This window comes from Hyla sarda, chromosome 12 (genome assembly GCF_029499605.1).
Source record: "Hyla sarda isolate aHylSar1 chromosome 12, aHylSar1.hap1, whole genome shotgun sequence".
NCBI classification, from domain to species: Eukaryota; Metazoa; Chordata; class Amphibia; order Anura; family Hylidae; genus Hyla; species Hyla sarda.
The window spans coordinates 78,706,446-78,733,776 of record NC_079200.1 but is presented as its reverse complement, the minus strand read 5'-3'; the positions used below and the strand labels follow the sequence as shown (position 1 = coordinate 78,733,776).

The following is a 27,331-nucleotide window of genomic DNA, read 5'->3' as shown; positions in this document are numbered from 1 at the left end:
GGGATCGGTTTTGGATCAGTTTTCCCAGTCCACATTTAGACCATGCTTCACCAGTTGAGCATCACTGCTTTAGAGGGTACTTACACTGTCCTTATGCTAACTTGGTGCAGCACACCATGGTACATTGATGGCGTTTATTTGACTAGGAAGAACTTAGCATATAAAGGGCATTAAGAAGCACTGACCCAGAGGACACGCCGCCTCTAACTGTGGTGGTAGCCTAGCTGTTAACTGGTTTATAGCTGTGAAATAATGGAGCCAGGAGATTTGGAAAAGTTCTAAATATTTATTTTTGGGCTTTAGCAAAGTTCTGGCAGAAGGGTAACACAGGTGTGAGGCCTCAGCTGCACTCTCTGTGTTTATTGGCTTTTGGTGGGGTCTGTGCCTACATCTCAGATCCAGCAGAAGAGCAGCATCTGTGCAGCATCAATGTCATCCGGAGAACACCATCTTCCTAAATACTTGAGATGGACGAAGCTCATGTTATGTGTAGGAACACACACTGTACGTATGAGCAGCGACACCATGTATGGAGGCACGAGGAGCCTTTGATGGAATAGAATCCAGAGTGTTATCTATTGAGGTCTCAGTCTGACAGAACTCATTAATGATCTGATAACAGATGAATGGATGGATCTAGTTACCATTTAGGAAATCCCAAGACCTTTGTGGTAGGAAATATGAGGGACATTTATCAATGTTTGCTTATGTATTCTTTTTTTTAGTAATTTTTTCCTTACTTTTTTTTTGCTTATGTGCGACGTATTTATCAACTGGTTTCAGCCTGTTGATAATTTTCTTTCACGTAAGCAATTTTTCATTTTTTACTTTGGTAGTAGCTTTTTCTGCTCCATGTTTGAGCTGGAGTAAATTTAGTCAATTTTTAACGCTGTTGCGACTTTTTTTTGCGCAGTTGCGACTGTCGCAGTTAATAAATACCTGACTACTCATAGTCCATTTTAAAATTATTACTACATAGTAAATTTTAGGAAAACTTGCTTTTCTCGCTTTCCAGTCAAAATGTCGCACGAAAAATCGTGTAGTCGCAGTTGCGACAATTTTGCGACAATTATAGTAAAGAAAATCTGACTAAACCTGTTGATAAATGTCCATATATATGACTAATCTGCCTTCCCCGGTCATATCAGTACCAGTAATTCCTGCACAAGAAAATAACTTTTCTTTTGGTGTCTTTTATCCCTTCTGGTCTCTTTTACCTTGTGCGTGTGGCTCCCCCTGCCTTCTGCACTGGTCATTTCATGGAAATCCTTCTTCTCGCTTGTCATATGTAAAGAGTTAATAGCACTGGGGATGTAGCCAGGTCTTAATACAACACAAAGTAACTGGCAGCAGAACCATTAGATAATATTCCTTCAATTTATATTACAATTTAAACATTACATTTGAAATATTAAATATTTACTTATATTATTGTTATAATAAAGTTTTTATACTTTTTTTTTTTACTCAATATGATATTGCAAAGTTTACGGCATTGTTCCCCAGCCTGTGATGCTCCAGTTGCTGAGAATGCTGGGAGTTGTACAACTGGGGAGCCACAAATTGGGGAATATTGGTTTACATATAAACAGGAACCACAGTTTAGGATTGAATTAATCTCAGCGCTAAGGGCAGAACCTTATAACCTTATTTTATTACCTCCTTGGGGCTACTTGTTTATTTTTTTGCAAAAACGCCCCAAAAAACGCCACAAATGCCTTAAAAAGTTTTTTTTTTTTTTGTGAAAGAACAGTGGCCGGAATTTAGTTGAAAGTCAATAGGGATTTATGAAACTTCCAAACCACTTGGCTTTTTTTTTTATTTTTGTTTTTTTACTCATTTTTGGGGGTTTTCAGCGGTTTTGGGCTCAGCAGCAGTTTTCTAAAATCACAGATTTTGAACAAAATCCTGGTGTTTCTCTCCTATAGATATGTTTGGAAGAATAAGACGCCATGTATGTTTAGCGCCATGTATGTTTCTGGCAATTTATCCCCCCCAATTCTTCAACAGAAATCCCTGATTCACACAGAAAAAAATGCTAAGACTAAAACCCAATATTTAAAAAAATAAATAAAATAAAAAACACCACAAAAATGCACCTTGGGAGTGTAAAATGACAGGGCAGTTTTTTTTTGTGGCATATTTTTCAGCTGAAAAAAACACTAAAAGGAAACATAGCTTGACAGTCATTTATAAAAATAAAAAAACACTGTCAAAGACACAGGGGGAGATTTATCAAAACCTGTGCAGAGGAAAAGTTGACCAGTTGCCCATAGCAACCAATCAGATCGCTTCTTCCACTTTTTAAAATCCTTCTAGAAAATGAAAGAAGGGATATTAACACTCACTATTAACCCTTTAGAAGTGGCATTCAAAGTTGATCGCCGCGTCTAAAATGAAAGTGAAAGCTTCCCGGCAGCTCAGTCGGGCTGATCGAGACCATTGCGGTGAGGTCCCCTTACCTGCCTCCGTCACGTCCGATCGGCGATTGATTGCTCCAAGCCTGAAACCCAGGCTTGAGCAATCGACCGCTGATAATACTGATCTTTGCCATGCTAACGCACGGCAATGATCTGTGTAGCAGATCAGTGTGTGCAGTGTAATAGCCACTAGGGGGGGCTATAACACTGCAAAAAAAAAAAGTGTGAAAAAAAAGTTAATAAAGTTCATTTAACACTTACCCTAATAATAAAAGTAAGAATCGCCCCCCTTTTCCCATTTAAAAAAAAAAACTGTGTGAATAAAAATAAACATATGGGAAATCGCCGCATGCGGAAATGTCGGAACTATAAAAATATATTGTTAATTAAACCCGTGGACTCGCAAAAAAAATTCCAAAGTTCAGAATAGCGTATTTTTGGTCACTTTTTATATCAGGAAATTTTTTTTAAAAAGCTATCAAAAAGTCCGGTCAATATAAAAATGGTACTGATAAAACCTTCAGATCACTGCGCAAAAAATGAGCCCTCATACCGGCCTGTACATAGAAAAATAAAAAAAGTTATAGGGGTCAGAACAAGACAATTTTAAACGTATAAATTTTGCTGCATGAAGTTATTATTTTATTTTACAAGTAATACAAAATCAAACCTATATAAGTAGGGTATAATTTTAACCGAATGGACCTACAGAATAAAGATAAGGTGTCATTTTTACAAAAAATGCACTGCATAGAAAAGAAAGCCCCCAAAATTTACAAAATGGCATTTTTTCTTCAATTTTGTCGCACAATTATTTTTTTTTCCACTTCGCCATGGATATTTTGGTAAAATGACTAATGTCACTGCAAAGTAGAATTGGTGGCACAAAAAATAAGCCATAATGTGGAATTTTAGGTGCAAAATTGAAAGCGTTATGATTTTTAGAAGATGATGCAAAAAAAATAAAAATGCGAATACGGAAAAACCCTGCGCCCTTAAGGGGTTAATCCCATGCAGTGTCTGTACTCATGGTGCCTGGTCCCCAATAAGCAGCACTTTATTTGAGCATACAGGTCAGTGCCCAGTCAAACTGCCAGTCATTGGCTATAGAGATGACCCTCCATGGCTAATGATCATAGTGAAACATACCAAATAAACGCACAAATATAAGGGGGGGGGGGGTTATCCCATTCAAAATATATACAATACCCCGCCTATGTGAAATACTGTGTAAACCCCATATATAAAGGTATGGCAAGTAGAGTGTGAACTCCTATACATTACAAAGACCAAAAAAGAAAAATTGGAGCAACTACAACAATCCAATTAAAATTAAGTTTATTTTGATGAATTAAAATCATCTTTTTTGGTCTTTGATCATAGTGGAAGCAGAATGCACTTCTTAGCAAGGACCACGCACCATCAGGATCGGAATGGGGGATCAGCCAGGTGAGTATAAGTTTTTATTTATTTTTTATTTTTAGCCCGGCCTGAGACCGGATGGATATATACATCTTATTTTGCCCAACAACTGAGCTCAGGACTTTGTTGATGCTTCACATTGCATTTAGCGTGTTTCAAGGATGTCATTTTAAAGAGGGTATGAGAAACACGTCACACCTTGACCCCCATAAAAGGCTACAATGCCTCCAGAAGCCCATAAAGCTTTTAATCTAGGCTTTACAATATTTTGTTATAAATTTTGTAGCTTTAAAAAAAAAAAAAAAAAAAAAAAAAAAAACCTCCACTAAAAATACATTCAAAGGCTGTGCATGAACACATGAACACAGCCTTTACTGGGTCACCTGTGGTCAGTCAGGTCATGTTATTTTATCCATTTGAACTATCTGGAGGAACCTGTATTATGAAACAGAAGGACAAGCAAACACATTAAAGGGGTACTCTGGCCCTAATAATCTTATCCTCTATCTGTCATTCCACACCCACTTTTGTGAACTCTCCACAGCGCTGGAGGCTCCGAGTGTGAAGCGTGATGACCATGGGGCCAGAGTATTGTGACGTCACGACTCCGCCCCTTAAGTGCAAGTCTATGGGAGGGTGCGGAATGACAGATTGCAGGGGTCCCCAGTGGCTGGACCCCCGCGATCATACATCTTATCCCCTATCCTTTGGATGGGGGATTAGATGTATTAGGGCCAGAGTACCCCTTTAATGTGAGGTGTAATGAATGTGCGTCATTGTACCCGGGAAGCTTTGTTTTGAAATGGAGAGACGGTGATTCCCTGACTTAATTATATGTGACTATGACTCGTCTGCAAGCAGCTGTCGGCTGCAAGAGATAAACCCTGGACATTCCTGGAGAGTTTGTTTTGCCAGGGTGTGGTGGTGCTGGAGGTGGGGGAATGTTAACAAATAATGAAATGAAAGCACCCCCCATCCTCCAGTGAATCTGGCCATTCCCACAAGGTACATTAATATTTTTTCTTTAGGAAGGTAGCCACCTATCATTGGCAACAGAGTATAGGAGTATACTGCCTAAGAGATTCAGCGACCACTGAAGCAGCTCCCACAGTCGAGCGGGAAGCCCCCTCAAAATTCAGGAAAGCCAGCAATGGAGGATGTTTGGTCTGTAGCAGCGTCACTGAACAAGCCGTCCCCTGCAGCGGACAATCCGGTCTCCTCCAAACAAAACAGCTCAGCTTCCCCTGGCTCCTTTTTATCCTCAGATGAGGACATTAGACCAAAGACTAATACTTGTTTAGTCAGGGATTCTGCATTTAACTCCCTTCAGTCTAATGAGGAGAGAGGTCAGGTGAGCAGGGGCACTAAACTTCGCTTGAGGTATAATAAAATGAGTTTTTTCAGAAATGTCGGTGAACCCCTCACACCATGCGCTCAAGAGTAATTCACCAAAAGATTTACAGTCTGAAGTGTTTGCCTCCACTACACATCAAGGAGGGTTTGCCTCCACAGGTCACCAGTAAATATTCGTCTCTACTAGTCAAACAGGGGTATTTGCCTCAACTTATACATGGTTATGAACCCAAAACTCGCCACATCAAAGTTTTTTCTCACCCATGGTTTTTCGCGATATTATTGTTCGTATCCTACCTGTAGTGGACTGGAGTGAGCTGGAAATGCTAAGAGTTCATTTACCAGGTTGCACACCTTCAAATAAGCTATTTTCCCAAAGACGGACAATTCTGAGGTAAGAGAATTTGCCCAGTTGGACCTATGGACTCCATGTGTGGTGTCCCAGGACCAATAGCTGTCCTGTAGCTTTGGACTGTCTCGGGCAGCTTGGCAGCACAAGGTGCCCACTAGAGACTTGTAGTTAAATGAACTATGTTTACATTCTGTTGCCAAATAATATATTCTCCTAACTTAATTCTATGACTGTTATATGTATATATGTTTTTCTGTGTTACTGTACCCTTAAATGAGAGCAGTGAACCCCATGTGACCCTGCCTGCTAATGGGAACCCCTAAAGTCTCCCCTATGTAGTGAAGTGGGGGGGGGGGGAGTTACCCAGAGTTCAGAGCAGTAGGGTGTAAGCTGAGAACAAGGCAAGGCAACAGTCCTCCCAAGGGGTTACGCTGCACTCTCTCACATAAAGCCAGATGTATGTGTAATACCAACTGCACCAGATCAGTAAAGACAGTTATTCGTTACCTGACGTCGGTGTGTTCATTTACTCCCCGTGTCTGGCCCAGGAGAAATTGTCCCCAACCTTGGACCGTGTATAAGATAACAGTGTTCTGGCATCACAAAGTGATCAGGCATTTCAACTAACACCACCCCATGGCACCACACATGTAATTCTATGAGACAGCCAGCGATAGCGGAACGACTCAACCTTAGAGATACATGATGGGGACATGTCAGCTACTGCTTTGTGCGGGGGTCAACATACCCCGTTCCCGGGGAGAGCCAGGATCCCGTGTAAGAGATCGCGGGGTGGCCCCAGTGGTCGGGCCCCCAGCCATTTAAAATGTATCCCCTATTCTTTAGATATGTAAAGAAAATTAAAGCTTTCAGCGCTTTGTTTCTTGATACATACAAGAGAGGATAAATAAGAAAATGCCCCCCATTTAAATGACCACTACCACTTATACAAAGTCTAATACAAATCTCTATGAGTAATTGAGGAGGTTACTGACATCTGTCATTGAAATGAACACATGCTAATGCAATAACATAGTAAACAATATAAATTATATATATATATGATATATATAGTAGAGATTCAAAGCAGCACTCCAGGTAAGGTAAACAGGGAAAAAAAAAATTCTTTCTTTGATATCATTGTTCATTATTTTTATCACAATATTATTATTTTTATTACTGTATATTATTATCTTTTCGTCTGTTTACAAATAATATAATGATAACCAGCTTCAAAAACAGGCAAATACCAATTAATATTTGCTTAAAACATGAAAAGTTATATAGTATAGTATATGATAGTAGGAAATGATACAGTAGAACTTGTCATTTTTTAATTTACATTTTTTAATCTAAATGTCTGCTCATTCTAGTTCTAAGAGTCCAATGGGTGGTGCCAGTGAGGCATACATTTACATACAGAGCTGTCTGTCACAGAGGAGGACCGCCCACTGAGACCAGAAGAAGTTCAGATCAGTGGTCTCCAAGCTGTGGCCCTCCAGGCATTGAAAAACTACAAATCCCAGAATGCCGTGACAGTTGGGTTTAAAGAATCATTCGTATGGTCATTCATTCATTTCCTCCTCCCATAGACAGTGTTGTTTGTCGGTAGCACATTCCCTGTTTACACGAGAAGATGTGCTGCCGCAAGCTGTATGTCGGCATGCATTTGGCTGATCTCATGGATGTTTACATTGGCCAGTGATAGAGTCTAAACATTCCTAGGAATATTCATATGCCAAACATTAGTCCTTAGCTTCTCGGCCTTTTGGCAAAGATCAAGTGTAGTATCTGTTCTTATCAGTGGTCTAAGTATGCGGATGTAGGACGGATACTGCATGGAGGGGGTCAGGTGTACCAGGGCATTCTGGGCCAGTCCCGAAGCTGGCTCAACGGCTGCCCTCATGTGACCTGTTCCCTCCGGGTCTGGTCATTGGGCCGTGGGGTGTGGAGCCAAGGTACTTTTGTGCCTTGGGGAGTGGTGACCCTGAGGTGCCTGAACTCATTGGTGATGGACTCCACCAAGTGGCAGTACTGCACCATACTGTTTACCTTTGATACTCACCATTGGATTCCTGGCCTTCTGGCTAGGATCAGGGAAATATTTATAGATCAACATTTCCTTATTTATTTTGTGTGTCTTTTCTCACTGTGCTATGTTTTGTGTCCTGCATTTTCCCTAGCATGGTCAGTGTGCGGTTGCCCTTCTGGGTGTCCCTCCTGGCGGTCTAGGGGAGGTGTGTGTGGCCTTCTGGTTCTGCACCTCCCTGCAACCCCAGGTGTTTTGGCTTTGGCTGAGATGCCATCCGTATACAGCAATGTAGGCTGACACCCGGGCTAATACCTGGGCGGATGTCAGAGCAGTTTTGGTCTCCTATCTTCAGCGAAAAGGGACACTGAAACTGGAACAGGTGTCTTTGGCCGGGGGGGGGGTCTCTTCTTTTGGAGAATGAAGTTGTTTATTCAGAATATGTATGGATCTCTATAAAAACCCACTTAGATAAATGCAATGGCTTTGAGTCTGGAAATATTTGCAATGAAAATCTGCTGCATGTGAATATATCCTTCAACTCAATGACTGGGAAAAGTTCTGTTCTGTGGCCCATAGCACATTGGTCATTCTGTAGGCAGGTGTGATAATGGTAACAACTGGCCGGAGATATTAGCAGGAGGGGTGTCCAGTCTGGGCCAGAGGTTCCCGGAAGTTAGAAGCGATGTCCATTGCTGAGTGATTATTCTTGTAATAGAGGAATGACAGGAATTTGTTTGTGATCTGGCTCTGCGCACGACAAATCCTTTGAGCTCAGTTATTATGACAGTCTGTGTGAGAACATTCACGTAACATCCTGGTGCTGCAATCCACAGCTAAAGTACAGCCACATAGCAGTGCAATGGTGGACCGACGAGAAGCATAGCAATTACTGCATTCACAGCTACAATACAGCCAAATAGCATTGCAGTGGTGGACCAGCAAGAAGCATGGCCATTACTGCATCCACAGCTAAAATACAGCCGCATAGCAGTGCAATGGTGGTCCGACAAGAAGCACCGCCATTAGTGCATCCACAGCTAGAATTCAACCGCATGGCAGTGCAATGGTGGACCGACGAGCACGGCCATTACTGCATTCACAGCTACAATACATTGCAGTGGTGGACCAGCAAGAAGCACGGCCATTACTGCATCCACAGCTAAAATATACAGCTGCATAGCAGTGGAGAGGTGGACCGGCAAGAAGAACCGCCATTACTTCATCCACAGCTAACATACAGCCAAATAGCAATACAGTGGTGGACCGGCAAGAAGCACCATCATTACTTCATCCACAGCTAAAACACAGCCACATGGCAGTGCAGTGATGGTCCGGCAAATAGCACCCCCATTGCTGCATTCACAGATAAAATACAGCCACATGGCAGTGCAGTCATGGTCTGGCAAATAGCACCGCCATTACTGCATCCACAGCTAAAATACAACCACATGGCAGTGCAGTGGTTGTCCGGCAAGTAGCACCACAATTACTGCATCCACAGCTAAAATACAGCCACATGGCAGTGCAGTGGTGGACCAGCAAGAAGCACCGCCATTATAACATCCACAGCTAAAATACAGCTACACAGCACTGGAGTGGTGGTCCGGCAAGAAGCACTGCTATTACTGCATCCAGAGCTAAAATACCAGCCTGGCTTTGAAATGCGTTGTACATTTCTAAAACCATTACATATACATTGGTTAAGCTGACCATTTTTACTGAAAGCACCCTGTGACCCTTAAAGGAAATCTGCCACCAGTGTCACCTGCACTAACCTGTCGGTACCAACAAAAGGAAAATATCCAGCACAGCAGATCCGTTGCTCTTAAGATTTATTAGGCATAAAATCAGGTACACAAATATGTGGAGCGCACAGCCTACGCGTTTCAGGTAATACTACCCTTAGTCATGGCATCCCTTGTCGGTACCAACAGGTAGTGCAGGTGACACTGATGACAACGGTACTTACCTTGTCCCATTCCGTGCAGGGAATCTCCGGTAATCTTGTCTGTTAGCTTCAGCTCTGGGCATCTGGCTTAGGGCAGGGGCGGAGCTTACTGACGTCACCGGTGCTGCTCTCTGCTGGGTCCCGCTGCTAGAGAACAGCAGCAGTGACGTCACTAAGCTTCGCCCGTGCCCCAGGCCGGGTGCCTGGTCCTGAAGCTAACGGACAAGATTACCGGAGATCCCCTGCACGGAACGGGACAATGTGAGTATAGTTGTCATCAGTGTCACCTGCACTATCTGTCGGTAGCAACAGGTTAGTGCAGGTGACACTGGTGATAGATATCCTTTGAGGAGGATTAATAGTTGGATTATTGGTTCACACGCTGGTGTATTTTAGCTTTTAATACTACAACCCCCATGTTTATACAGATGGTGAAAGGCTCCCTACCAGTGCACAAGGTATTACCTTCTCATCAATGTAACACTCACGTTTCAGTAGGCTGGAACACTGATGAGAGTGGATCCGCTGGACCTGTGTGGTAGATGACTCGGACCATACCAGGGAGCGGAGTCTAAGGTGCTGCTGGTTTTCACCAGAGCCCGCCGCAAAGCAGGATGGACTTGCTGTGGCAGGCGGCACCCAGGTCGCTACCCCTGTCATGGCTCGACCACACAGGCGGCTGAGGAGATTTGAGGCACAGGTAAGATAAGGCAACTAGTGGTCAGGACAATAAATCCCTTTTGGAGATTCTCCTTGATATACTCTAGCTTTGGTCTCAGGAACCGATATACCGAGGGTATATCCTTCCACGAGTAGGAGTGGTACCAGGCAGAAGATCTATAGGGCAGTCGTAAGGACGATGTGGAGGCAGAGACTCAGCCTGTTTCTTGCAGAATACATCATAGAAATCTTGGTATGGTGGCGGCAGGCCAGATAAAGAAGGAGGACGAGAAACAACTTTAGGCTGAACAGGTTGGAGGCAAAGATTTTGACAGGATTGTCCCCAGCGAATTATTTATCCAGTTCTCCAAATCAGTTGTGGAGAATGGCGTTGCAGCCAAGGAAGGCCAAGAAGAATCTCTGAAGTACAGTGTGGCAGAACATAGAATTCAATCTTTTCTTTATGCAGTACACCCACTTGCAGGACGAGAGATTCTATATGCAAGTGAACCATACAGTCTAGATTTTGTCCATTAACAAAGGAGATGAACAAGAGCTTGGCAAACCGAGTGACAGGAAGATGATACTTGTGGACCAAAGAAGCATCAATAAAGTCACCTGCTGATCCAGAATCCAAAAATGCTGTAGCACAGAAGAAAGACTTGGTGAAGCGAAGACTTGTACAGAAATAGTTAAGCATGGAGAGGTAGTATTCACACCCAGGGACGCCTCTCCCATGTACCCTAGGTGCGGCCTTTTCCCGGACGCTTTGGGCGAACTGTACAGTCCTTGAGAAAGTGTTCTGGGCTAACACAATACAACCACAAATTCTCACTGCCTCGTCGTGACCTCTCCTGTTGTGTAAGACGAGAGCGATCCACTTGCATAGCCTCTTCGGCAAAAGGCGCAGGAAACTGAAGAGGTGGATGTTGAAACATGGGTGCCAGGCAAGGATATCTCCATGTTTGGACTGGTTCCCTCTCTAAGCGCAGTTCCTCCTGTCTCTCAGATGCACAAAATGCACATCAATGCGTGGGGCCAAGTAGATAAGTTCAGTCAAAGAAGATGGAGGATCATGTGCTGCAAGGGCATCTTTAATCCTGCTTGACAATCCTTTTTTGAATGTGGCACACAAGGCCTCATCATTCCAAGCAAGTTCTGAGGCTAGAATGCAGAATTGAACCACGTAGTCACCAATGGAAGAATTCACTTGACAGAGGTTCAGCAAAGCCGTCTCAGCAGAAGAGGCACGTGCTGGTTCCTCAAAGATATTGCTAAATTCTGCCTAGAAAGCCAACAAATTGGAGGATACTGTATCACCACGGTTCCAAAGGGGTGTAGCCCAAGCCAGGGCTTTTCCAGGCAGTAGACTAATGACAAAGGCCACCTTCGCACGCTCCGTCGGAAACTGTTCAGACATGAGCTCCAAGTGCATGGAGCACTGTGAGACGAAGCCTCTGCATAACTTGGAATCCCCATCATATTTAGAAGGTAAAGGCAGACATAGCTGGGAGCCAGAAGACAATGCAGGAAATGGTGGTGGGAGTGGGCCAGGTTGCGGTACCTGCTGCTGTTGTTGCTGCAAGGCCAATAGCTGTTGCATCATAGCAGACAGTTGGGTAAGTTGCTGCACCTGTTGCTCCAATTGCTGAGACTGACATACCGCAACGGAGGGAAGATCCGCAACCTCAGGCAGGGGTACCTCAGCCGGATCCATGGCCGGATCTTACTCTAACACTCACGTTTCAGTAGACTGGAACACAGATGATAGTGGATCTGCTGGACCTGTGTGGTAGATGACTACGACTGTACCAGGGAGCAGAGTCTAAGGTGCCGAGTCTAAGGTTCACCAGAGCTCACCACAAAGCGGGATGGACTTGCTGTGGCAAGCGGCACCCAGGTGTCTACCCCTGGCATGGCTCGACCACACAGGCGGCTAAGGAGATTCGAGGCACAGGTGGGATAAAGCAACTTGTGGTCAGGAAAGCAGAAGGTAATGGCTGGCAGCACAGTAGCGTAGTCAGGAACGTAGCAAGTGGTCAGTAAGCAGGCGGCAAAGGAGCAAGGTCAAGTCACAGAGCAAAGGGTATGATATACAGCAAGGCAACTCTCAGGCAGGGCTGATTTTAGGCTTAGCGTGGCCCTAGGCAAAAATCAAAAGAGGGGCCCCAAAAGTCGTAATAGTGCACTAACCAGATCTGCACATTTTTGGTCTCTTCAAATGCCATAAAAAATATCTAAAAAGCTATTGAAAAGTCCCATCAAAACAAAAATGGTATCGATAAAAACTACAAATCACAGCGCAAAAAATGACCCTCATACATCCCCATATACAGAAAAATAAAAGAGTTATAGGGATCAGAATAGTACAATTTTATATTTTTGTATAGTTCCCCCACATTAGGTTGGCAGTATAGTTCCCCCACATTAGGTAGGCAGTATAGTTTCCCCACATAAGTTAGGCAGTATAGTTCCCCTCACATTAGGTTGTCAGTATAGTTCCCCCTACCCCCCCCCTCATTAGGTTGTCAGTATAGTTCCCCCCACATTAGGTTGGCAGTATAGATCCCCACATTAGGTTGGCAGTATGTTCCCCCACATTAGGTTGCAGTTCCCCTCCATTAGGTTGGCAGTATGTTCCCCCACATTAGGTTGGAAGTATAGTTCCCCCCACATTAGGTTGGCAGTATAGTCCCCCCCCCCCCCCACCCACATTAGGTTGTAGTTCCTCCACATTAGGTTGGCAGTATAGTTCCTCCACATTGGGTTGTAGTTCCCCCACATTAGGTTGGCAGTATAGTTCCCCTACATTAGGTAGGCAGTATAGTTTCCCCACATAAGTTAGGCAGTATAGTTCCCCCCACATTAGGTTGTCAGTATAGTTCCCCCTACCCCCCCCCCCCCCACATTAGGTTGTCAGTATAGTTCCCCCCACATTAGGTTGGCAGTATAGATCCCCCACATTAGGTTGGCAGTATGTTCCCCCACATTAGGTTGCAGTTCCCCTCCATTAGGTTGGCAGTATGTTCCCCCACATTAGGTTGGAAGTATAGTTCCCCCCACATTAGGTTGGCAGTATAGTCCCCCCCCCCCACCCACATTAGGTTGTAGTTCCTCCACATTAGGTTGGCAGTATAGTTCCTCCACATTAGGTTGTAGTTCCCCCACATTAGGTTGGCAGTATATTCCCCCACATTAGGTTGTAGTTCCCCCCCCATTAGGTAGACAGTATAGTTCCCCCACGTTAGGTAGACAGTATATTTCCCCCACATTAGGTTATCAGTATAGCTTCCCCACATTAGGTTGGCAGTATAGATCCCCCACATTAGGTTGGCAGTATGTTCCCCCACATTAGGTTGGCAGTATGTTCCCCCACATTAGGTTGGCAGTATGTTCTCCCACATTAGGTTGGCAGTAGAGATCCCCCACATTAGGTTGGCAGTTTGTTCCCCACATTAGGTTGGCAGTATAGTCCCCCACATTAGGTTGTAGTTCCCCCACATTAGGTAGACAGTATAGTTCCCCCACGTTAGGTAGACAGTATATTCCCCCCCACATTAGGTTGTCAGTATAGCTTCCCCACATTAGGTTGGCAGTATAGATCCCCCACATTAGGTTGGCAGTATGTTCCCCACATTAGGTTGGCAGTATGTTCCCCCCACATTAGATTGGCAGTATGTTCCCCCACATTAGTTTGGCAGTATAGTTCCCCCCATTAGGTTGGCAGTATGTTCCCCCACATTAGGTTGGCAGTATGTTCCCCCACATTAGGTTGCAGTTCCCCCCCATTAGGTTGGCAGTATGTTCTCCCACATTAGGTTGGCAGTATGTTCCCCCACATTAGGTTGGCAGTATAGTTCCCCCACATTAGGTTGCAGTTCCCACCCATTAGGTTGGCAGTATAGTTCCCACACATTAGGTTGGCAGTATAGTTCCCCTGCTCATTGCTCCCCCACTCTCCCCCTACTTTTTTTTATTTTTCATATTTCCTTACCTGGCCGCGCTTGGCACGCTCAGGTAATGCGGCGGGTCTTGTGCAAAAAATGACCCTCATACATCCCCATATACAAAAAAATAAAAGAGTTATAGGGATCAGAATAGTACAATTTTATATTTTCGTACAGGTCCCCCACATTAGGTTGGCAGTATAGTTCCCCCACATTAGGTAGGCAGTATAGTTTCCCCACATAAGTTAGGCAGTATAGTTCCCCCCACATTAGGTTGGCAGTATAGTTCCCCCCCCCCCACATTAGGTTGTCAGTATAGTTCCCCCATATTAGGTGCAGTATAGTTCCCCCACATTAGGTTGTCAGTATAGTTCCCCCCACATTAGGTTGGCAGTATAGATTCCCCACATTAGGTTGGCAGTATGTTCCCCCACGTTAGATTGCAGTTCCCCCCCCCCATTAGGTTGGCAGTATGTTCCCCCACATTAGGTTGGCAGTATAGTTCCCCCCCACCCCACCCACATTAGGTTGTAGTTCCCCCACATTAGGTTGGCAGTATAGTTCCCCCACATTAGGTTGGCAGTATATTCCCCCACATTAGGTTGTAGTTCCCCTACATTAGGTAGACAGTATAGTTCCCCCACATTAGGTAGACAGTATAGTTCCCCCACATTAGGTTGGCAGTATAGCTTCCCCACATTAGGTTGGCAGTATAGATCCCCCACATTAGGTTGGCAGTATGTTCCCCCACATTAGGTTGGCAGTATGTTCCCCCAAATTAGGTTGGTAGTATGTTCCCTCATATTAGGTTGGCAGTATGTTCCCCCCACATTAGGTAGACAGTATAGTTCCCCCACATTAGGTTGGCAGTATAGCTTCCCCACATAAGGTTGGCAGTATAGGTCCCCCACATTAGGTTGGCAGTATGTTCCCCCACATTAGGTTGGCAGTATGTTCCCCCACATTAGGCTGGCAGTATAGATCCCCCATATTAGGTTGGCAGTATGTTCCCCACATTAGGTTGGCAGTATGTTCCCCCCACATTAGGTTGGCAGTATGTTCCCCCACATTAGTTTGGCAGTATAGTTCCCCCCATTAGGTTGGCAGTATGTTCCCCCACATTAGGTTTGCAGTATGTTCCCCCACATTAGGATGCAGTTCCCCCCATTAGGTTGGCAGTATGTTCTCCCACATTAGGTTGGCAGTATAGTTCCCCCACATTAGGTTGCAGTTCTCACCCATTAGGTTGGCAGTATAGTTCCCACACATTAGGTTGGCAGTATAGTTCCCCTGCTCATTGCTCCCCCACTCTCCCCCTACTTTTTTTATTTTTCATATTTCCTCACCTGGCTTGGCACGCTCAGGTAATGCGGCGGGTCTTGTGGGCTGTGTGGATAATATGACAAGTGACGTCTCCTGCGGCTCCTCTGCGCGGCGTCAGGGACGTCACTCCTCATTTCATGCAGCCACGGCTGCTTAAAAAGTAGCTCCCATCATCCTTTTTTTTTTCTCTGTCCCTGCCTATTGCCCATCTATCCCTAACCCCCTAACCCCCTCCCTGCCTTTAAATATTTTTTTCACTATTTTAGAAATGTCTTTGTCTGCCTGGTAGTGTGCTCACATCAGGCAGACTTCCCCAGCAGGTGTGACATCACTGATGCCTGCTGGGGGGGGGGGGGTGACTTCCGCCCTTAGTCCACCTATACAGGGTGCCTCCAGCTGTTTCACCACTACAGCTCCCAGCTTGCCCTGACATCTATTGGCTGTCAGGGAATGCTGGGAGTTGTAGTGGTGAAACAACTGGAGGCACCCTGTGCAGCCTCCCTGAGAACAATAAATTTGTTATGGCTGCGGCGCTAATCAATCACTCGTCTTATTATCCACACAGCCCACAAGACCCGCCGCATTACCTGAGCCTGCCGAGAGTGGCCAGGTAAGGAAATATGAAAAATAAAATAAGCAGAAGTGTCCGGGCCTGCCGCTGGTCACGGTCTTAAAGTGGCCGCGGCTGGGCTGCTAATCCTTAACAAGCAACCGGTGCTGCGGCCACTTTAAAACAGTTGCCCCCACCCCTTACTGAGCAGCCGTCAATTGCCTGGTTTGCCCCCACCCTAATGCCGGCCCTGCTCTCAGGAACGCTTTCTCTCAGGCACTAGGGCCACAGAGATCTGGCAGGGAAGTGTAGAAGGTGGAGGAATTTATCAATGAGGTGTTACTTTACTAATGGGCACACTGGCCCTTTAAATCTTAAAGCCCTGGCACGTGCGCACCCTAGGGAACGGGGACATGCATGCCGGAGCAGAGAGGCAGAGGCGGGGGCAGGAGAAGCACCACTTGAGTGACGGGCTGAGATTCGCATGCGAGCACGTCCTGCGCCGCGAATCCCAGCCCCGCCTGCAGCAGCAGATAACGGTACCAATGCGCTCACGGCAAGTGTGTACGGCCAGAGCGCATAACGTAACAATCAATTCAATGGCCATGTTGTCCTGCTTCAGTCATGGATTAGATGAATGGATATTTTCTTGTGCCGACCCTTACGCTAGGAATTGCTGTGCAGCGGGACCTAACTCGCTCAGAGGAAAGTGATTAAAGTGTTTTTTTCCTTATTGTTCCCCTGTCTGGGCAGAAATATGCATGATTTACTCCCTGGAATACATTATTAAGGACAATCCAGCATTTTTATATTTTCTCTATCTCCTAAACGAAACCCTGGCTCTCCTCGTGCATGGGGTGGGATCAACATGCCCCTTCCATGCATCTCTATAGAAGCTCCAGAGATGTATGAGCGTGGTATCTCTGGCACTCCAATAGAGATGCACCTGTGGATTGGGAAAAAGTGTTAAAACACTGACGTACTCTAGAGTTTTATTACAGATTCAGACACTGAAATATGTTCTTTTTCTAATCTATTTCTAATTGTTAATTTATTTTAATGTACATTATTATTGGGGCAGCCATCGTGCATGAGTTTTTGTTATTAACAGCATTTAGACATATGCTTTACAGCAAGCCCCACAGACATAATATTCTGGCGCAGTACTAGTTTCTAGGCATGCTCTGTGACCTGCACAGTGGTCATTCCTCCGGGGGGGGTTGGTGGACGACAGTTGATACAAGGGGGGGGGGAGGGTTGAGCTCTGAACGTCTGCTATTGTGAAGATCTGTAATGTACTGTAATCCTGTCTGTTATGATAAGGAAGAGACAGCTGGAAAGTGATCGAACCAGAAGTGTTTGCTTCATATTAGGCGTAGTGGACAAGCTGAAAACTGTAAGATGTGACAAACTGTAAAAATTCTTAAAAATATGTTTCACATAAAAACTTAAATTGAATAGCAAATTTTCTGATAAAATGCCCCCCCCCCCCTTAAATGTGCATGATTAACTGTATGCCTTATCTATGCACAATAAATCGAGATTTTCCTAGCTAACGTGACGGAAAATATGAGTTATATGAAGAAAGGAGGCGAGTATCTTGCATTAATCTTTCTTTAATTAATGCCCATAGCAGAAAAATCTTTATACAAACGTATTTAATAAAATCTTTTTTTTAAAACTACATATCCCAGCAGTCCCCTGTGAACTCCTCCTCCTATCCCAGCATGCTGGCTGCTATATAAGGGACTGCTTGAAGATCCTCTTCCTCTTTCTTTATGCGAACTGCATGACCGTCACCAGAACCACGGAACGCCGGAATCCAGGACAGCTCCTCCTCGGTATCTCCGAACCTCCGGCCAACAGGACCGAAAACCGGGAACGAAACTGTTAAGGAACAATTGCAACAGAACATATCAGGCTGCACCGAAACACCGCTGTCTTCGTCTTCTCCTTTCAATACCCTGGAAGGAAAACAAAAACACCATAACAGGGAGGGTAGGGAGGGAAGATACTCGCCTCCTGTCTTCATATAACTCATATTTTCCGTCACGTTAGCTAGGAAAATCTCGATTTATATATCAGACAGGAGGCTCATATCTTGCAAGTTTAAAGCTAACAGTGCTTACATAAAGAAATAATAACAAATATGTCATAGAACAGACACAGAGACGTGTGTTTGAGGTCTAAAATAAAACTGCCGAAAAGTCGTCTCGGACGACCAATCAGCTGCCAATAGAAGGTCCGAAAGCGAACCTCCCGAAGTGACCACCTTGGTGGCCATAGCCCCTCTAGAAGAGTGGGCACCAAAAAGAGAGATATCGATCCCAGCCATTTCCATGGCCGACCTCACCCACCTGGCCAAAGTGGCCGAGGATACCGGAAGATGAGGTTTGACATATGATATCAACAACTGATTGTAAGATTCAGATCTCAAAGTCGCGGTCTGCGACTCATACGATTGTAGACAGCGTACTACACATAGACGTGGGTGATCAGGAAAAAAGGGATAGAAGACGGATTGAAGTCCCGTCTTAGTCCTACGAACCACCGAAAACCGTACCCCTTCCGGCGAAAATTGTCGCCTGGAAATATCCAGCGCCTTTAGATCCGACACCCGTTTTATGGATACTAAACATAACAGTGTAGTAAGCTTGATGGATAGCAACTTTAAAGCGAGTGCGTCATTATCCTCCCAGGAGGAAAATAAATCCAACACAAGGGAGACATCCCAAGTAGACTGGTACCTAGGACGGGGAGGACGCTTAAATCTTACGCCTCGTAAGAGCCTACATACCAAAGGATGTTTGCCCACCGGTAACGCGTCCACCGGGCAATGATACGCCGATATGGCGGATCTGTAGACGTTCAGTGAACTGTAGGATTTCCCAGACTCAAAAGAGTCTGCTAAATAATTCACTATTACTGAAACAGGTGCATGAACGGCATCAACTTGCCGTCTATCACACCAACGAACCCACATTGCCCAGGCTGATCGATATGCCGATCTAGTCCCTGGGGCCCAGGCCAAGGCAAGGAGGTCTCTAGCCGATTGCGAAAGGTCACCAACGGCATCCGGGACCCCGAAACCAACCACGCGAGGAGTGGAAGGTTGCCCTCCAATATCAGGGGATGAGGACCCTTGGTTGGGTTCGTGAGAAGGTGAGGCGAGTGAGGAATCAAAGAGGATAGTCGATCGCCATCCCTAAAAGAAGGGGGAACCATGGTTGCGTTGGCCACCAAGGGGTGACCAACACCACCGTCGCCTTCTGATTCAGTACTTGGAGAAGAACTCTGGTTATCATATTGAATGGGGGAAACGCATAGTGAGTCCCCAATTCCCATATCTGACGGAATGCGTCCACTGCGGATGCTTCCGGATCCGGCCTCCAGCTGTAAAAGCGAGGCAGTTGTCGATTGAGCCGGGATGCGAAGAGGTCCGTGTGTAACGGACCCCAAAGAGACCTCAAAGCCCGAAAGATAGATCGTTCCAACGTCCAATCGCTGGAATCCTTCAAATAGCGAGAATTCCAATCCGCTACGATGTTGGACACACCAGGAAGGTATTCTGCAATCGGAATGATGTCCCGGGATAAACAGAAATGCCAGAACACGGACGCGATGTCCGCCAGCACTCTGGACCTCGTACCTCCCAGGCGGTTAACATATTGAACCGCCGCCACATTGTCCATGCGTACAAGTACGCAACAATTGGAATGGTGAGGGAGAAAACTCCTGATAGCGAAGAATGCTGCCAAGAGTTCCAAGGCATTGATGTGGAGAGAAGACTCCTCTGCGGACCATCTCCCTCCTGTGGTGTCTTGCCCGCAGCGAGCTCCCCAACCGTGGCGGCTCGCATCGGACTCTATTATGACGTCCGGTCAGGCATTGAAGATAGTCCTGCCGTTCCATTCGACAGCGTGTCGAAGCCACCACTGCAATTCCTCTACAACTTCCGGACCGATGGTAACTTCGTCCGCATAGCGAAGACCCCGGCGAAGGTGAAGAGCTTTGAGCCGCTGAAGGGCCCGATAGTGAAGAGGGGCCGGAAAAATCGCTTGAATAGAGGCCGATAATAGGCCCACAATGCGTGCAATCACCCTCAGTGATACTCGACCTTTGCGCAAAGTCGCTCTGATTTCCTTGCGAATCAAAGCCAACTTGGATGTTGGTAACATCAAGATGGCTCGTTGGGTATCCACTAGGAAACCCAGGAACTCCATCTCCTGCGCGGGAGACAGAGCCGATTTTTTTGTGATTGATGAGGAATCCCAGTTCCTCCATCAACGAAAGGGCCCATTGGCTGTGAGTCACAGCCTGTGCCCTGGACCGGGCCATGATTAGTAGATCGTCCAAGTAAATAATAAGTCGTACCCCCCTGCTCCGAAGAGCAGCTACCACCGGTTTCAGTAACTTGGTGAAACACCAGGGGGCCGATGACAACCCGAATGGAAGGCAGGTGAACTGCCACATTCGGTCCCTCCATAGGAATCGTAGGAATCTTTGAGAGGTGTGATGAATGGGGATGGTAAGATATGCGTCCTTCAGATCGATTTTTACTAACCAGTCTCCTGGCCAGAGGAGGTCGCGTAACAGATGGATCCCTTCCATCTTGAAGTGACGGTAAGTCACGTGTTGATTCAAACCTCTCAGATTTATCACCGGGCGGTAACCGCCATCTTTCTTCTTGACCAAGAAGATGTTGCTGACAAATCCGGGAGAGAATGGGTCTACTTCTTGTACTGCTTGTTTTGACAAGAGCTCCTGGAGCTCGTTGTCTATGAGCGCTACGTTCTGCGCGGAGAATCGTATGGGTTGAGGTATAACATTCAACTCGGGAAGAGACTGGAATTCTATCCGGTAGCCAGCTACCGTATTGAGGATCCAAACGTCTGCTGTAATCGTGGACCAGACGTGGAAAAAATATCTTAGCCTGCCCCCCACCAATGTGTATGGAATTGAAAGGGTACTCACCGGTCGGTGGGCGAGATCTGGGGAATCCGCGACCTCCACGTCCTCTCCATGGTCGCCCTCGAGGGGGAAAGAAAGGGTCCGGTTGGACCACGGGCAGAGCATATTGTGGTTGAGCAGGAGCAAATTGTTGCTGTGCCGGTCTAATGTAGGGCCTATATGGGGCATTGCGGCCGGCAGATCGGCCTCTGCTTCTACCGGCCTTGCCGAAAACCTTACCAGGTTGGCCCGTCTTTTTTTAGAGAATTTTGCGCCTTATCTAGGCTAGAAAACAGGCTGACAAATTTGTTAATATTTTTAATGAGGTCATCTCCAAATAAGAGACCTTCAGCGGAGGGACCCGGCTCATTCTCCGCTAAGTGGGAGAGCTGCGGCTCCAGTTTCATCAGGATGGACCGTCTCCGTTCAGTAGAACAGGCCGTGTTCGCACTGCCCAGCATGCATATAGCACGTTGGGCCCAGCCTCTCAGTTGCTCTAGGTCTACCGGTTGGGCGATGGATGCCGCTTGCTCTGAAAGCTTTAATATCTTTGTGAGCGGGCCGAGAAGATCAAGAATGCGGTCTTGGATCAACTTAAATGATCTCTCAATCCCCTTCTTTGAATACTTTCCTGATCGTGTCAGGTACTTGAGGAGAACCGGATCTATCTCCGGCGTGACCGCAATCTTCTTGGTTACACAGGGTCTGGGGCACTCAGCCCTCAATTTGTTACGGTTCGTGCGGTCCAAAGCCCGTCTAGTCCAATATTCTACATATTGTGCTACGTGTGGTAGCGGTGCCCAGTCTCCGGAGCGTGGGTGTGTGATCGCATCCGGGCTGAAAAGTGGTTGGCCCAGAGAATCTAGGATCTTGCATCTTCCTCATCAGAATCAGAGCCTGTGGCCTCAGCCACATCAGACTCGCCGGACGACTCGTCGGTAGACGTGACATATGAGTCCGGTTTCGTCCGCCGGGCGGACTTCTGCCCCTTACAAGTTTTCTCCTTGGGGCCCAAGGGTCGAGAATGTACATTAGGATGCGGGGTGCGACAGACCGGTTCAGGTTCTGTCTGGGGCACATTGTAAGCTTCCCCTGCCGGGGAGTCGGAATGTCCAGAGACATGTTTTCTTTTATGTGAGACCTTACCCCTAACGGGCACCTCTCTAGAGGTAGTGGCTAAAGGTTTATCATAAATCTAGATTTTCCTAGCTTGTGACGGAAAATATTAGTTATATGAAGACAGGAGGCGAGTATCTTGCATTAAATCTTTCTTTTTAATGCTTATAGCAGAATATTTTAAAACCATACAAAACTCAAATTCCAAAGAAAAAACTTTAGAACTACATCTCCCAGCAGCCCTTGTGTCTCTCTTCACCCCTCCTAGCCCGACTGGCTCATATATAAAGGGCTGTCTGGAACCACTCCTCCTCTTTCTTTATGCAGTTGTCAGCACGGCGGGTGTCATCGTGAAGTACAGGAACAAATCCGACTTGTGGTCGTCTGCACACACGGTCAACAGGACCGCAGGAACCTGAGCAAACAGGAACAAATCTCATGAACAAGAGAACCGGATTATATCAGCCTCCATAGAGCAGATGAACGTAGTCCACTTCAATAACCTGGAAAAAAGAAAAACAACAAACACCGTGATAGGGTGGGTCGGGAGGGAAGATACTCGCCTCCTGTCTTCATATAACTAATATTTTCCGTCACAAGCTAGGAAAATCTAGATTTATATATCAGACAGGAGGCTCGTATCTTGCAAGTTCAAAGCTGAAAACAATGATAGATATAAATATACTACAAAACTGACATAGAGACATGTTCCTCTGGACGGAAATAAAATTGCCGGAACGTCGTCCGAGACGACCAATCAGCAGCCATAAGAAGATCCGACAGAGAACCACCGGACACTACTACTTTAGTAGCCATAGCCCCTCTGGAAGAATGGGCGCCAAACAGGGATACGTCAATCCCTGCCATTTCCATAGCTAACCGCACCCACCGGGCTAAAGTGGCTGAAGTGACCAGGAGGTGTGGTTGAACATAAGAAATAAGCAATTGATTAGGGTTAGAAGAACGAAGAGGTGCTGTCCTAGACTCATATGCCTGGAGGCAACGAACCACACAAAGTTTGGGATGCGCTGGAAAGTATGGATAGAATACGGACTGAAGACCTGTCTTAGTCCTGCGCACCACAGAAAACTGAACACCACCCGGCGAGAACTGTCGTCGAGTGATATCCAAAGCTCTAACATCAGATACCCTCTTTATAGAGACCAGACATAAGAGGACCGTCAACTTCACAGAGAGAACCTTCAGGGAAAGATCATTGTTGTCTTCCCAAGAGGAGAACATATCCAAAACACGGGAAACATCCCACGTAGAACTATATTTAGGTCGAGGAGGGCGTTTAAATTTTATTCCACGCAGAAGCCTGCAGACTAAAGGATGCTTGCCCACCGGCAAAGAGTCAACCGGATAGTGATAGGCAGAAATAGCAGATCTATAAACATTTATTGAGCTATACGATTTACCCGAATCGAAAGATTCAGCTAAATAATTAACCACTACCTGTACAGGTGCTTGAACGGGATTAATTTCCCGTTGAACACACCAACGAACCCAGAGTCCCCAGGCAGATCGATATGCCGATCTAGTCCCCGGGGCCCAGGCCAGGGCGAGGAGATCTCTAGCTGACCTTGAAAGGTCGTTACCTGATTCCGGCACCCCGAAACCAACCAAGCAAGGAGAGGCAGGTTGCCCTCCGGTACTAGGGGATGAAGACCCTTGCTCGGATTCGTCAATATGTGGTCCAGGGCTGGTAACAGCCTGGGAAAGTCAATCGTCATCCCCAGAAGTCGAGGGAACCATGGCTGAGTCGGCCACCACGGGGTGACCAACACTACCGTCGCCCTCTGAATCAATATCTGACAGAGGACCCTCGTGAGCAGTTGGAAGGGAGGGAACGCATAGTGTGTCCCCTCCGGCCAACGTTGGCAGAAAGCGTCTACTGCAGACGCTTCCGGGTCGGGCCTCCAACTGTAGAACAGTGGTAACTGGTGGTTGAGGCGAGAAGCAAAAAGGTCCGTATGTAGCGGACCCCAAAGATCTCGCAGAGCCAGGAATATCGACCGATCTAGTTTCCAATCGCTGGAGTCTGCCAGATACCGGGAGTTCCAGTCTGCCACGGAGTTGGATGTCCCCGGGATATATTCCGCTATAGGGACAAGGTCGTGGGACAGACAGAAATGCCAGAAGTCGGAAGCTATGTCCGCTAGTACTCTGGACCTCGAACCTCCAAGGCGGTTGATATATTGAACCGCCGCCACATTGTCCATGCGTAACAGCACGCAACAATTTGACTCCTGTGAAAGGAAACTCCTGACCGCGAAAAATGCTGCCAGCAGTTCCAATGCGTTGATATGGAGAAGAGACTCTTCTTCCGACCATATCCCGCCTGTAGATTGATGACCGCAGCGGGCGCCCCATCCCTGCCTGCTCGCGTCCGATTCTATGATCACGTCTGGGCAGGAGTTGAAAATGGACTTGCCATTCCACTCTACAGCGTGGCGAAGCCACCAACGTAGTTCCTCCACCGATTCCGGACATAGTTGCACTTCGTCCGCATAACGCAAACCTCGCCGGAGGTGCAAGGTCTTGAGTCGTTGGAGTGCCCGATAATGGAGCGGGGCCGGAAAGATCGCTTGAATGGATGCCGACAATAAGCCGACTATGCGAGCGATCACCCTCAAGGATACCCGACCCTTGCGTAATACAGCCCTGATTTCTTTGCGGATCAGGGCTAGTTTGGCTTTGGGCAAACATAGAACTGCTCTTCTGGTGTCCACCAGAAAACCTAAAAACTCCATCTCCTGAGCTGGAGACAGAACGGATTTTTCGTGGTTTATAAGAAAACCAAGTTCTTCCAATAGGGAGATTGTCCAATGACAGTGAAGACTGGCTAATTCTCTGGAATGGGACATGATGAGTAAGTCGTCTAGATAAATTATCAGACGTACTCCTCTGCTCCTGAGAGCGGCTACCACGGGTTTCATCAACTTTGTGAAACACCAGGGGGCTGACGACAGACCGAATGGAAGGCACGTGAATTGCCACAGACGGTTCCCCCAGTGAAACCTTAAGAAAGGTTGGGAAGCGTGATGCATTGGCACGGTAAGGTAAGCATCCTTGAGATCTACCTTGACTAGCCAATCTCCGGGGCAAAGGAGGTCGCGTAAAAGATGGATGCCTTCCATCTTGAAGTGACGGTACGTCACATGTTGATTTAGATTTCTCAGGTTTATTACGGGGCGATAACCTCCACCTTTCTTCCTTACCAAGAAAAGGTTGCTTAGGAACCCCGTGGTCAAGGGATCTACCTCTAGAACCGCTTGTTTGTGTACAAGTTCTTGGAGTTCTCCGTCTATCAGGGATCTGTTGAGATCCGAGAACTGGATAGGTGGAGGGACAAACTCCATGTCCGGTAGAGATTGAAATTCTATTTGATAACCCGCTACTGTATTCAGTACCCAGACGTCTGCAGTAATCATGGACCAGACGTGGGAAAAATATCTCAATCTGCCCCCCACCAGTGTGTGGGGAATGTGTGGGGGAGTTGTACTCACCAGTAGACGGTCTAGCACGGGGGTATCCTCTACCTCCTCGGCTTCTCCATGGTCTTCCCCGGGGCGGAAAGAAAGGGGCGGGTTGTACCACCGGAACGGAGTACTGTGGCTGTGGTGGAACGTAAGGTGGAGCGGCAGGTCTGGCATAGGGCCTGTAAAAATTGCCTCGGCCGGCAGATCGGCCGCGTCCTCTGCCGGCCTTGTTAAAAACCTTGCCCCCATTGGTTTTCTTTAATGAGGACTGGGCTTTATCCAGGCCTTTGAATAAGCCAACAAACTTATTAACGTCCTTTAAAAGGTCGTCACCGAAAAGTAAACCCTCAGCCGAGGGGCCAGGTTCGTTCTCGGCTAGGTGAGAGAGCTGGGGTTCCAGTTTCATTAAAATAGACCTTCTACGCTCTATTGAACATGTAGTATTGGCCGTACCTAGTAGGCAAATGGCACGTTGTGCCCATCCCCGGAGCTGGGTTAAATCTACGGGGTCACTAGAGGAAGCGGCTTGTTCAGACAAATTGAGGATCTTTGTTAGGGGGCCAAGCAGATCTAAGATCCTATCTTGTATAGTCCTAAAGGATCTCTCTATCCCTTTCTTTGAATATTTCCCAGCTCTGGATAGATATTTCATAAGTATGGGGTCTACTTCAGGCGTCTCGGCCACCTTCTTGGCTATAAAGGGACGAGGGCATTCTGACCTTAGCTTATTTCTGTTTACCCGGTCCAATGCCCGCCGGGTCCAGAACTCTATATAAGTAGCCACCTGGGGCAAGGGGGCCCAGTCCCCTGATCGGGGGTGGGATATGTCGTCCGGATTAAAGAAGGGTTGCCCCAACGTATCTAGGATGGCTTCTCCTGATACCTCCGGCTCGGCGACATTAACGTCCGCCATAATGCCCGCATCAATGTCTGACTCGGAGTCTGCGTCCTCCGGTTCTTCAGAGTCCTCAGCTGACTCATCTGATGTATTATAAGAGTCAGGTTTAGTCCGCTTGGCGGATTTATGCCTCTTGTTAGAATACTCCCCGAGGCTCGGGGGTCGCACTGAGTCATTCTGAACTGTTAATGGTGCGGGTTGACAGTCTGTGGAGGGACCTGTCGGAAGCATAAATTGTACTTCCCCTGCCGGGGAGTCGAAAGGCACGGTGACGTGCTTGCGTTTACGCAGAGCCTTGCTTGGCTTAGGAATGTCTGCCGATGTGGTAGGCAACATTTGAGTAGATGCAGAGGCCAGGGCGGCTTGCACTGACTTATTTATGAGATCCTGTATCTGCGAGGCAGAGAGGAATTGTGGGGTGTCAGGGGTTAATAAATCCCCCACAATCAAAGACTGAGAGCTTTCTCCAGCCATACCAATGTTTTGATATTTAGTGAAGCTAATAAGTCTAAGCTTAGAGCACTGGAGTATAAAAGGTAGGTATAATAGTTATCAATGCCAGGTAAAGAACCCTTACAGTGTGCACTGGTAAGCTAAAAGGGGGATGTATATAGTAGTGAAGGGCCGTGTATGCTCCTGACCTGCTCACACTCGCCGTTCGCACCCGACTGACGAGGTGGGGGGAGGAGCGGAGAAGTATTAACGCTCCGAGCCGAAATATCACGAGACCTCGGCCGAGAGTCTCGTGATAGGCCGGGAACTGAGCGTACAGCGCAGCGATAGGTCAGTGATTGGAGGAGGGCACGCCTCCTCCCCACCCTGCCGACAGCGCGCGGAGATAGCGGAGGAAGATGAAGGCGCGAAAAGGGAGGAAA

General features: G+C 46.7%; 1 pseudogene; it reads left to right on the top strand.

Annotated features, from left to right (window-relative positions):
• The first annotated feature begins 7,299 nt into the window (after window positions 1-7,299).
• On the top strand, window positions 7,300-7,416 carry LOC130297202 (U2 spliceosomal RNA; annotated as a pseudogene).
• The last annotated feature ends 19,915 nt before the right edge of the window (window positions 7,417-27,331 follow it).